This window comes from Bombina bombina, chromosome 7, assembly GCF_027579735.1.
Source record: "Bombina bombina isolate aBomBom1 chromosome 7, aBomBom1.pri, whole genome shotgun sequence".
NCBI lineage: Eukaryota > Metazoa > Chordata > Amphibia > Anura > Bombinatoridae > Bombina > Bombina bombina.
In genome coordinates this window covers 7064244-7078132 of record NC_069505.1, presented here as the reverse complement: position 1 = coordinate 7078132, position 13889 = coordinate 7064244, and positions in this window count along the sequence as shown.

The window sequence follows — 13889 nt, the reverse complement described above, 5'->3', positions numbered from 1 at the left end:
TTATGCAGTGCAGTGTGTCCTATTTCAGTGTATAGATAATTATGCAGTGCAGTGTGTCCTATTTCAGTGTATAGATAATTATACAGTGCAGTGTCCTATTTCAGTGTATAGATAATTATATAGTGCAGTGTCCTGTTTCAATGTATAGATAATTATACAGTGCATAGTATCCTTTTTCAGTGTATAGATAATTATACAGTGAAATGTTTCCTATTTCAAGCTATAGATAATTATACAGTGCAGTGTGTCCTATTTCAGTATATAGATAATTATACAATGAAGCGTGTCCTATTTCAATGTATAGATAATTATACAGTGCAGCGTGTCCTATTTCAGTGTATAGATAATTATACAGTGCAGTCTGTCCTATTTCAAAGTATAGATAATTATATAGTGCCGTGTCCCATTTTAGTGTATAGATAATTATCCAGTGCAGTGTCCTATTTCAGTGTATAGATAATTATCCAGTGCAGTGTCCTACTTCAGTGTATAGATATTTATACAGTGCAGTGTCCTCTTTCAGTGTATAGATAATTATACAGTGCAGTATGTCCTATTTCAGTGTATAGATAATTATACAGTGCAGGGTGTCCTATTTCAGTATATAGATAATTATACAGTGCAGTATCCTATTTCAGTGTATAGATAATTATATTGTGCAGTCTCCTATTTCAGTGTATAGATAATTATACAGTGCAGTGTGTCCTATTTCAGTGTATAGATACTTATACAGTGCAGCATGTCCTATTTCAGTGTATAGTTAATTATACAGTGCAGCATCTCCAATTTGAGTGTATAGATAATTATACAGTGCAGTGTATCCTATTTCAGTGTATAGATAATTATATAGTGCAGTGTCCTATTTCAGTGTATAGATAATTATACAGTGCAGCATGTCCTATTTCAGTGTATAGATAATTATACAGTGCAGCGTGTTCATTTTCAGTGTATAGATAATTATACAGTGCAGTGTGTTCATTTTCAGTGTATAGATAATTATGCAGTGCAGTGTCCAATTTCAGTGTATAGATAATTATACAGGGCACTGAGTCCTGTTTCAGTGTATAGATAATTATAAAGTGCAGTCTGTCCTATTTCAAAGTATAGATAATTATATAGTGCCGTGTCCTATTTCAGTGTATAGATAATTATCCAGTGCAGTGTCCTATTTCAGTGTATAGATAATTATACAGTGCAGTGTCCTATTTCAGCGTATAGATAATTATACAGTGCAGTGTGTCCTATTTCAGTGCATAGATAATTATACAGTGCAGGGTGTCCTATTTCAGTGTATAGATAATTATACAGTGCAGCGTGTCCTATTTCAGTGTATAGATAATTATACAGTGCAGTGTATCCTATTTCAGTGTATAGATAATTATACACTGCAGCGTGTTCATTTTCAGTGTATAGATAATTATGCAATGCAGTGTCCAATTTCAGTGTATAGATAATTATACAGTGCAGTGTGTCCTATTTCAGTGTATAGATAATTATACAGTGCATTGAGTCCTATTTTAGTGTATAGATAATTATACAGTGTAAAAAGGAATGTAGTGTCCCTCCGAGTCTGGAGATGGGAAGCAGCAACCGCAGTCAGTTCACAGCAGGGCTTCCACTTGGCAGGGTGGCGCAAACGCGTGCAGTCTCACTGAAGCGTGGTGCACGCTAATCAGGAGGTAAAGGCAGAGCCAGCCATAGCAGAAACAAAAGAAAGAAGGAGGTGGCACTCCAAGAATCCAAATGTAAAACTTACAGTATGTATTGGGAACGATTAAAATCCACACTCAACACACAAGACATGGTTGGAGAGGAGGAGTCCTTATGTGTTTTGTGCTGTGCGGCACTTAGTCATAGGATAACCCCACATTAACCTCCCCTCCGACCATGTGTTTTGAGTGTGGATTTTAATCGTTCCCAATAAAGACTGTAAGTTTTTGTCAGGGTTTTTTTTTCCCTGTTTGTTTGCCATGTGCTGCTGGCAGCCATTTTACTCACCTCTCTTCCTGACTATGGTGCATTGTGGGGGATGCTGCTCATTTCCTGCATTTCCTTTTATGGCCAGACTGGTGTGCATCATCCATGTGAGACAGGATGCAGTCTCAGAATTGTGATGTCATCACTTATTATTTAAAGGGCCTCTATTCAGTATGCTTTGCCTTTGCGCTGTCTCAGACCTGTTTGTGAGAGTTCCTGTGTATTACCTGGCTGTCTGATGTCTCTCCTGGTTCCTGATCCCTGGCTTGTTCCTGACTCTGCTGTTCTCCTTGTTCCTGATTCCGGCTCATCTGACTACTCGCTTTGGCTCCTGACTCGGCTCGTCTAACTACCAGCTCTGGTTTTGATTCCTGGCTTGTTATTTGACTTGTGCTATTAATAAAGGTGTGATTATTTTTGCACTTCTCGTCTCAGTCTGATTCCTAGCACCCTGACAGTTTTACATTTGAATTCTTGGAGTGCCGCCTCCTTCTTTCTTTTATAATTATTAAGTGCAGTGTCCTATTTCAGTGTATAGATATTTATACAGTGCAGGGTGTCCTATTTCAGTGTATAGATAATTATATAGTGCAGTGTCCTATTTCAGTGTATAGATAATTAAACAGTGCAGGGTGTCCTATTTCAGTGTATAGATAATTATACTGTGTAGTGTCCTATTTCAGTGTATAGATAATTATACAGTGCAGAGTGTCCTATTTTAGTGTATAGATAATTATAGAGTGCAGTGTGTCCTGTTTCAGTGTATAGATAATTATACAGTGCAGAGTGTCCTATTTCAGTGTATAGATAATTATACAGTGCAGTGTGTCCTATTTCAGTGTATAGATAATTATATAGTGCAGTGTCCTATTTCAGTGTATAGATAATTATACAGTGCAGTATGTCCTATTTCAGTGTCTAGATAATTATACAGTGCAGAGTGTCCTATTTCAGTGTATAGATAATTATACAGTGCAGTGTGTCCTATTTCAGTGTATAGATAATTATATAGTGCAGTGTCCTATTTCAGTGTATAGATAATTATACAGTGCAGTGTGTCCTATTTCAGTGTATAGATAATTATATAGTGCAGTGTCCTATTTCAGTGTATAGATAATTATACAGTGTAGTGTGTCCTATTTCAGTGTATAGATAATTATACAGTGCAGTGTGTCCTGTTTCAGTGTATAGATAATTATATAGTGCAGTGTCCTATTTCAGTGTATAGATAATTATACAGTGCAGTGTGTCCTATTTCAGTGTATAGATAATTATACAGTGCAGCGTGTCCTATTTCAGTGTATAGATAAATATACTTTGCCGTGTCCTACTTCAGTGTATAGATAAGTGTACAGTGTAGTGTCTTATTTCAGTGTATGGATAATTACACAGTGCAGTGTGTCCTATTTCAGTGTATAGATAATTATACAGTGCAGCGTGTCCTATTTCAGTGTATAGATATTTATACAGTGCAGTGTCCTGCTTCAGTGTATAGATAATTATACAGTACAGTGTATCCTATTTCAGTATATAGATAATTATACAGTGCAGTGTGTCCTATTTCAGTGTATATATATTTATACAGTGCAGTGTCCTACTTCAGTGTATAGATAATTATACAGTACAGTGTATCCTATTTCAGTATATAGATATGTATACAGTGCAGTGTCCTCTTTCAGTTTATAGATATTTATACAGTGCAGTGTCCTACTTCAGTGTATAGATAATTATAAAGTACAGTGTGTCCTATTTCAGTATATAGATATGTATACAGTGCAGTGTCCTCTTTCAGTTTATAGATATTTATACAGTGCAGTGTCCTACTTTAGTGTATAGATAATTAGAAAGTACAGTGTGTCCTATTTCAGTGTATAGATATGTATACAGTGCAGTGTGTCCTATTTCAGTGTATATATAATTATACAGGGCAGGGTGTCCTATTTCAGTTTATAGATAATAATACAGTGCAGGGTGTCCTATTTCAGTGTATAGATAATTATATAGTGCAGTGTCCTATTTCAGTGTATAGATAATTATACAGTGCAGTGTGTCCTATTTCAGTGTATAGATAATTATACAGCGCAGTGTCCTATTTCAGTGTATAGATAATTATACAGTGCAGAGTGTCCTATTTCAGTGTATAGATAATTATACAGTGCAGTGTGTCCTATTTCAGTGTATAGATAATTATATAGTGCAGTGTGTCCTATTTCAGTGTATAGATAATTATTTATTTATTTATAAAATATTTTACCAGGAAGGATACATTGAGATTTCTCTCGTTTTCAAGTATGTCCTGGGACCACAAAACATGGCATTGTTACAATAGGGTACAATAAAAATACAGAAACAATATTAATACATAATATATGCAAAATTTAACATAGAATAGGTAGGAAATATATAATCAACCATGACAGGTGCATTCTGTTTTGAGATATGTAGAGAGGGATCTCTTTAGGCTTGGGGAAGTTTTTAAAGTGTGAGGGAGGTCATTCCATAATTGTGGTGCTCTGTAGGAAAAGGAGGATCGAGCTGCTTTTTTTTTGTATTGAGGCAAGCTAAATAATGTGCTGTTATTGGATCGGAGGTCATAGGAGGTGGGAATAGCAGGGGAGAGCATTCTGCTCATGTAGGGTGGGAGCTTCCCAGAAAGGCTCTTAAACACAAGGCAGGAAAGATGGAGGGAGCATCTGGATTCCAGCGACAGCCAGTTTAGTTCTTTTAGCATGTCACAATGGTGGGTCCTGTAGTTACATTGTAGCACAAAGTGGCAGAACGAGTTATACAATGTATTAAGTTTATTAAGATGAGTTTGCGGTTCAGGTGCATATACTATGTCCCCATAATCCAAGATAGGCATCAGCATTTGCTGTACAATCTTTTCCTTTACTGTAGGGCTGAGGCAGAATTTGTTTCTGTACAGGGCACCTAGTTTTGGATAAAGTTTAGATGCAAGTTTTTCTATGTGGAGGCCAAAAGATAGATTGGGGTCTAACAACATACCCAAGTATTTAAAAGAGTGGACTGCGGTCAGCGTGCAATTGGATTTTGTTATACAGTGCAGCGTGTCCTATTTTAGTGTATAGATAATTACACAGTGCAGTGTGTTGTGTCCTGTTTCAGTGTATAGATATTTATACAGTGCAGTGTGTCCTATTTCAGTGTATAGACATTTATACAGTGCAGTGTGTCCTATTTCAGTGTATAGATAATTACACAGTGCAGTGTGTTGTGTCCTGTTTCAGTGTATAGATATTTATACAGTGCAGTGTGTCCTATTTCAGTGTATAGATAATTACACAGTGCAGTGTGCTGTGTCCTGTTTTAGTGTATAGATATTTATACAGTGCAGTGTGTCCTATTTCAGTGTATAGATAATTACACAGTGCAGTGTGTTGTGTCCTGTTTCAGTGTATAGATATTTATGCAGTGCAGTGTGTCCTATTTCAGTGTATAGATATTTATACAGTACATTGAGTCCTATTTTAGTGTATAGATAATTATACAGTGTAAAAAGGAATGTAGCATCGCTCCGAGTCTGGAGATTAGAAGCAGCAACCGCAGTCAGTTTACAGCAGGGCTTCCACTTGGCAGCGTGGTACAAACACGTGCCGTTTCACAGAAGCGTGGTGCACGCCAATCAGGAAGTAAAGGCAGAGCCAGCCATAGCAGAAACAAAAGAAAGAAGGGCGCGGCACTCCAAGAATCCAAATGTAAAACTTACAGTATGTATTGGGAACGATTCAAATCCACACTCAAAACACAAGACATGGTTGGAGAGGAATAGTCCTTACGCGTTTTGTGCCGTGCGGCACTTAGTCATAGGATAATCCCACATTAACCTCCCCTTCGACCATGTCTTGTGTTTTGAGTGTGGATTTCAATCGTTCCCAATAAAGACTGTAAGTTTTACATTTGGATTCTTAGAGTACCGCCACTTTCTTTTATAATTATACAGTGCAGTGTCCAATTTCAGAGTATAGATTATTATACAGTACAGTGTAGTATTTCAGTGTATATATAATTATACCGTGCAGTGTCCTAATACAGTGTATAGATAATTATACAGTGCAGGGTGTCCTATTTCAGTGTATATATAATTATACCGTGCAGTGTCCTAATACAGTGTATAGATAATTATACAGTGCAGGGTGTCCTATTTCAGTGTATAGATAATTATACTGTGCAGTGTCCAATTTCAGTGTATAGATAATTATACAGTGCAGAGTGTCCTATTTAAGTGTATAGATAATTTTACTGTGCTGTGTCCTATTTCAGTGTATAGATAATTATACAGTGCAGTGTGTCCTATTTCAGTGTATAGATAATTATACAGCGCAGTGTCCTATTTCAGTGTATAGATAATTATACAGTGCAGTGTGTCCTATTTCAGTGTATAGATATTTATACAGTGCAGTGTGTCCTATTTCAGTGTATAGATAATTATACAGTGCAGTGTATCCTATTTCAGTTTATAGATAATTATACAGTGCAGTGTGTCCTATTTCAGTGTATAAATAATTATACAGTGCAGTGTCCTATTTTAGTGTATAGATAATTATACAGTGCATTGAGTCCTATTTTAGTGTATAGATAATTATACAGTGCAGCGTGTCCTATTTCAGTGTATAGATAATTATACAGTGCAGCGTGTCCTATTTCAGTGTATAGATAATTATACAGTGCAGTGTGTCCTATTTCAGTGTATAGATAATTATACAGTGCAGCGTGTCCTATTTCAGTGTATAGATAATTATACAGTGCAGCGTGTCCTATTTCAGTGTATATATAATTATACAGGGTATTGTGTCCTATTTCAGTGTATATATAATTATACAGGGTATTGTGTCCTATTTCAGTGTATAGATAATTATACAGTGCAGAGTGTCCTTTTTCAGTGTATAGATAATTATACAGTGCAGTGTGTCCTATTTCAGTGTATAGATAATTATATAGTGCAGTGTCCTATTTCAGTGTATAGATAATTATACAGTGCAGTGTGTCCTATTTCAGTTTATAGATAATTATACAGTGCAGTGTCCTATTTTAGTGTATAGATAACTATACAGTGCAGTGTCTTTTTTCAGTGTATAGATAATTATACTGTAATAATAATAATTCATTTTCAGTGTATAAATGTTTGGCATCATTATGCAGCACATATAATTTTATTTACTTTTTTTGCTCTTTTAATGCTGTGTTTGTTATATCTCAGTAAAAAAAATTATATAAAATGAAAATATTTTGCAATTGTTATGCTTACCTGATAAATGTCTTTCTTTCTGGGCATAGAGAGTCCACGACTTCATTCCAATTACTAGTGGGAATTCAACTCCTGGCCAGCAGGAGGAGGCAAAGAACACCCCAGCAGAGCTGTTAAGTGTCACGAAGGGAAACGAAAAAAGAAGATAACACAAGGGTATAGAGGTGCCTGAGGTTTATACAAAAAACTGCCGTCTTCAATTTAATTAAGGGCGGGGTCGTTGACTCTCCATGCCCGGAAATAAATACATTTATCAGGTAAGCATAAATTTTGTTTTCTTTCCTATTGCATGGAGAGTGCACGATTTCATTCCAATTACTAGTGGGAACCAATACCCAAGCTAGAGGACACAGAATGAAAGGAAGGGAGAACAAGACAGACGGACCTAAACAGAAGGCTCCACCGCTTGAAAAAATTTTCTCCCAAAGAAGCCTCAGATGAGGCAAAAGTATCAAATTTGTAGAATTTGGAAAAGGTATGCAAAGAGGACCAAGTGGCCGCCTTGCAGATCTGTTCCACAGAAGCTTCATTTTTGAAAACCCAGGAAGAAGAAACAGCCCTAGTGAAATGAGCCGTAATTCTCTCAGGAGGCTGCTGTCCAGTTGCTCATAAGTTAACCGGATAACACTTCTCAACCAACAACGAACAGGGCAGATGATTGCCGAAAATCTTTAGAAGCTTTAAGGTAAAAATTTTAGAGCACGCACAACATCCAGGTTATGCAACTGGCGTTCCTTCTGAAAAGAAGGATTAGAACAAAATGAAGGAACAACAATCTTCTGATTAATACTGCGATCTAATACTACCTTGGGAAGAAATCCCAACGTAGTATGAAGAACCGCCTTATCCGCATGAAAAATAAGAAATAGCAAGAAGAATCAAAACCTTCCAAGATAACAACTAAAATCAACTGCATGCACAGGCTCAACGGAGCCTGCTGCAGAACTTTAAGGACAAGGTTAAGGCTCCAAGGGGGAGCAACAGGCCTAAACACAGGCTCAAATCCGACCAAGGCCTGCACAAAAGATTGAACATCTGGCAGATCTGCTAGACATTTGTGCAAAAGAATAGACAGTGCAGAGATCTGACTCTTCAGAGTGCTGACTGATATACCTTTCTACAGGCCATCTTAAAGAAAAGACAAAATTCGGGGAACCCTTACCCTGTTCCAAGAGAAAACCTTCGAATCACACCAATAAAGGTATTTACACCATACCTTATGGTAAATATTGCAAGAAAAAAACAGGTCTACGAGCCTGAAGCATATAATTTAAGAAAAAACACACCTAGCCAAGACCAGGCGTTCATTCTCCAAGCATTAGAACATCTAAATTCGGGTGGAGGAAGGGATCCTGAAATAGAAGGTCCTTCCTCAAAGGCAACCTCCTAGGGGAAAGATATGACATCTTCACCAGATCCGCGAATCAGATCCTGTGAGGCCAGGTGGGAGCATAAGAATCACCAACACCCTCTTATGATGATACGAGCAAAAAAACTTGAAGAAGGAGAATAAACGGAGAAAACAGGCATGCAAGACCGAAGTCCCAAGAAAACTCCAGAGCCACGATCAGAGATTCTTGTGGATCTCTTGATCTTGACCCGTACTTAGGAAGCTAGGTGATTAGACTAGTTGCCATCATCTACAACTCTGGAACCCCCCACCTGAGGGATATCATAGCGAATACATCTAGACAAAAGGTCCACTTCCCGGGAAGAAAAAGTCTGCCTGCTCAGATAATCCGCTTCCCAGAAGATCCTGGGAGGAAGATGGCAGAAAAGTGACCATGGAGATTGAACTCTTCCCAAAATGAAAGGAGAAAAAATATTGCCTAACAATAAAGGCAGTAGATGGTAAGAAACCACTAAACCCCACCTATAAGACCTCCCTTAGGGAAGGAAAAATTGCTGTATCACAGTAAAAAAATCTACCAAACATACGATTAATGTAGAAATTATGCAACCTTGAAGCATTGTAAAGTTGCAACAAAAAGTCAGCAATGAGTTTGGAAAGGAATCAGAGTCTTCTGATTCCCAGAATGCCTCTGAAAGAATAGTGGAATAAGAGAAATATCTCCCATTACAAGGATAAAGTCTGACATCAGGAAATGAGCAGACCAACCCTGGGCAGTAATCAGAAAACTAGAAGAATATAAACATTTTGAAAATCTGTCCCATATATTAACTGGATATATAAGAAAAAAACAGGAACAAATTCTGCAGAAATTTGAATCAGAGATCCTGGTGATACACAGACACTAGGTCAGTCACAATACCACTTACTTTGAAGCAGATATAACAAAAAGAATATAACCTTCCTAGGAAACTAAAAAGGAAAGGGTGTACAGTAAATCTTTAAATGTATAGAGCATTAATGTGAAACTCATCACCATGCCTTAAGAAATAAATCCCTTCAAGGGAAGGATTAACAATACTGGTTATCTAATCAAAATAACTAGAAAAAAACACATCCAGATACACAGGAAAAGGATATGGTGACATATTATAAAGCGGCCACTAGATGGTAGCAAAGCTCTATAGATCGGCAGATCAATTACTGTTGGGAATATCACTCCTGGCCAGCAGGAGGGGGCAAAGAGCACCACCTGCCCACAACCCCCAGTCATTCGACCGAAGACAAATGGAGATAAAGGAATAACACAAGGTGTAGAGGTGCCTGAGGTTTAGACAAAAATAATTGTCTTGAAATAAAGGGTGGGGCCAAGGACTCACCATATAAGTAAATAAATAAATTTATCAGGTAAGCATAAATTTTGTTTTATTTCCTAAGATATCGTGAGTCCACGGCTTCATCAATTACTGTTAGGAACTAATACCCAAGCCAGAGGACACAGATGATTAGGGAGGGACAAGACAAGGAACCTAAACAGAAGGCACCACCGCTTAAAAAACCTTTCTCCCAAAAGAAGCCTCGTCCAAAGCAAAAGAAACAAATGTGTAAAATTTGGAAAGAGTATGCAAAGAGAACCAAGTTGCAGCTTTGCAAATCTGTTCCACAGACACTTCATTCTTTAAAACCTGGGGCGGAGCTAGCTACCTAGCTGAGCAGTCGCAGCAGAGCAGAGCTCCTGCCTGAAAAGTTATTAAAAGTTAATTTCATTAGCCTAAAAGCTTTTGGAATATTCCTTTTTCGCCCTAAACTGGCTCTATACACTGTGGGTTTGTATGCTGAGCCTAATACCACTCCATCGGACGCTTTTTTTTTAAAGGACCACATCGAGACCGGACACTTAAGAGATAGAGTGGAGCAATTCCTAACGGAGTATCTCTCTTTCAACTGCCGCCAGCCTAATTCATCTGTCATCCAGCTCCGGAGGGTCGGGGCTCCGCTCCGGAGCTGCAGCAGCAGCAGACATCACATCTCCTCATCTCCAACTACGGACCGGCCCTGCACTTACCTTCTCACACAGGACCCAGCTGCGGTCCTGCAACACTTACCAGGGCCTCTCCGAGGCATAGTGGAAGCAAGGAGACCGACCGGTGTTGAGGCACAGGAGGGAGGCTGAGTGGGTAAGTGACTGTAGCCATAAGTGACCCAGTGCAGGTTGGCGCGAAACACCGCCATCTTGTCTTCTCCCGTGCCAGCCTCCCATAGAGCAGCATCAGGCCTGACCACCTCTCCATACTGGATAGTGCCCCTGGCTACCTCTTTAGGGCCACAGCCCCAAATAAAGCTAGATAGCAGTGCCCGGGGATCACAACATCAACATACCCTGCTGTTATGTCTCAGTTAAGATTCAAAAGTATTTTCCTTTTAAATAAAGGTTTGTTGCTCTTTTTTGTGCTAAGCAAGTAATTACAACTTAAAATTACCTGAATAGACAATGTGAGTCATTTATATGAAATCTTAAACTGGAGTGAAATGACTTGATTAAATTGGAATAGAAACTCTTATAAAAGTAAAGCAATGAATTCACTCAGTTCTGAGTCTTAATACCAATCTTGAGTTAAAGTAGTATCTTCTATCTTCACTCACACACACACAATCACACTAAAATATGTACAAATATCACTCATACAGTCTTGCACAGGGAAGCAGAAATAGTTAACTTGATAGTAGCTTTAAGTGACAAGTTTGATAATCCACTTTAGCGGAGTTAACCAAAATGACCTCTGAATATTATGCACAGACTGATCCGGTTTAGGCAATTGGCAATTCAGAATAGAATATAAGTACAGTTATGACAGTCTTATTTCAAGTACATGTAGTGAGCATTAATGTAGCATACGATACCGGTAACCAAATTGTGAGAGGAGAGATGAGATATGACCGCTGTTTAGGGAACAGCGTGGTGTGTGTGCGGCTTAGTTCCGGGACGCGGAGGCAAGTAGATCTGGCTGAGTATGAATCTGATCCGGAATGATGGTAGGTGTCAGGAGGAAATAATCCAAGACTTCTGGAAGTTAGAAGTAAAGCCAAAAGTACATAAATGACCTGAAAGGAAAAAGTATGAGCAACAAGTAGTGGTTGTTTAACTTCAATCTTCAGGCAAGGACTGTTTGGTAGAACTTGCCTAATAAAGGGAGGATCATGAGATGGGAGGGGATAGCCCTTAAAGGGATATCACAGTTCCCCCCCGTCAAGGGATCACCCCAGGAGATCCCAAATGAGGCTTCCAGGGATACCTGAGATGAAATTTCCTAATCAGTCGGGGAGCATGAATATCCGAAAAAAGTTGCCAAGAATTATCCTCGGGACCATAACCCTTCCATTTCACAAGATATTCCAGTTTACCCCGACGTACTCTGGAATCAAGAATAGAGTGAACCTCAAATTCTTCCTGGTCGTCAACTAGTATAGGAGGTGGTGCGGGTTGACCCGTGTTGATGGAATCAACGTTATATGGCTTGAGAAGTGATACATGGAACGTGGGATGTATTTTGTATGACTCAGGTAGAACCAATCTAACAGCATTGGGGTTTACAATCTTATCAATCTCAAAAGGTCCAAGAAATTGATTGGCCAATTTTTTACAAGGAACTTGTAATTTGAGGTTTTTAATAGATAATAAAACTTTGTCTCCAATTTCATAATGTGGACTCAGTCTATGATGTTGATCATAGTATCTTTTTTGATATGCCTTTGCGTTTGACAGATGAGATTTTAGTATATCTAATCTGTCCTGTATATTGGATGTGAATTGTTGAGCACAAGGTGAACTTACTTCAGTTATAGAAAGTGTGACGGTATTTGGGTTATATCCGTAAGTGGCATAAAAGGGTGTCATTTTAATAGATGCTGATATTGAATTATTGTATGAGAATTCCGCCATTGGAAGATAATCTTTCCAATCATCTTGTAGATGAGTGATGAAACATCTTAAGTATTGCTCCAAGGTTTGGTTTATCCTTTCAGTTAAACCATTGGTCTGTGGGTGAAATGCTGTGGAATATCTTGAATCAACCTTTAAAAGTTTGCATAAAGATTTCCAGAATGATGAGGTGAATTGTGATCCTCTGTCAGTGATAATTGTGGTAGGTAAACCATGTAATTTTACTATAGAGTCTAGGAATGCTGTTGCTGTCGTTAAAGCTGACGGTAACCCCTTTAGTGGTATGAAATGAGCTAAATGTGTCAAATGATCTATCACTACATGGATTGTTGTATATTGTTGGGAACTCGGGAGGTCAACAATAAAATCCATAGATATGGTACTCCAAGGTTTATCTGGGATTGGCAGAGGTGTAAGTAATCCTATTGGTCTTTTATGTTCTACTTTATTTCTAGCGCATACGTCACAATGCGTTACGTATTTGTAGATTGTGTGGTTCATCTTAGGCCACCAGAAATGTCTTCATCACCTATGCTGTAATTACTCTCAGCAGACGTCAACATTCTAGAATAAAAAGCTATAGGATGTGTCTCTGTTTTTTCCTTGTTTTTCTGTGAAAGTATTGCTCCTATTCCAGTATTGGAGGCATCTACTTCAAGGATAAATTGAGAGTTGAAGTCAGGTAATGCAAGTACAGGTGCTGAAGTGAAATGTTTCTTTAGTGTATTAAAGGATAACTGTGCTTCTTCTGTCCATTTATATTTCTGTTTTTTACTAGTTAAACATGTTAATGGTTTCACAATCATTGAGAAATTAGCAATAAATTTACGGTAAAAATTTGCAAAACCAATGAATCTTTGTAAGGCTTTTACAGTTGTTGGCACCGGCCACTTTATAATTGCATTTATTTTTTCTGGATCCATTTGTATTCTGTCAGGTTTTATGATATAACCTAAAAATTTGATCTCTTGTACATGAAAAGAACATTTCTCAAGTTTAGCATATAATTTGTGTTCCTTCAATCTAGTAAGTACCCAACGGACGTGTTTTTCATGTTCTTGTATGTTTTTTGAATAGATCAGAATGTCGTCTAAATATATTATAACACATACGTCTATTAGATCACGGAAAACCTCATTGATAAAATGTTGAAAGGTAGCGGGTGCATTACTTAGCCCAAATGGCATGACATTATACTGGTATAAACCATAACGTGTCCTGAAAGCTGTCTTCCATTCGTCACCCTGTTTGATGCATATGAGATTATAAGCTCCTTTCAAATCGAGTTTAGAATATATGGTAGCGCCATGTAAGCGTTCAAGAAGCTCAGGTATAAGCGGAAGTGGGTATCTGTT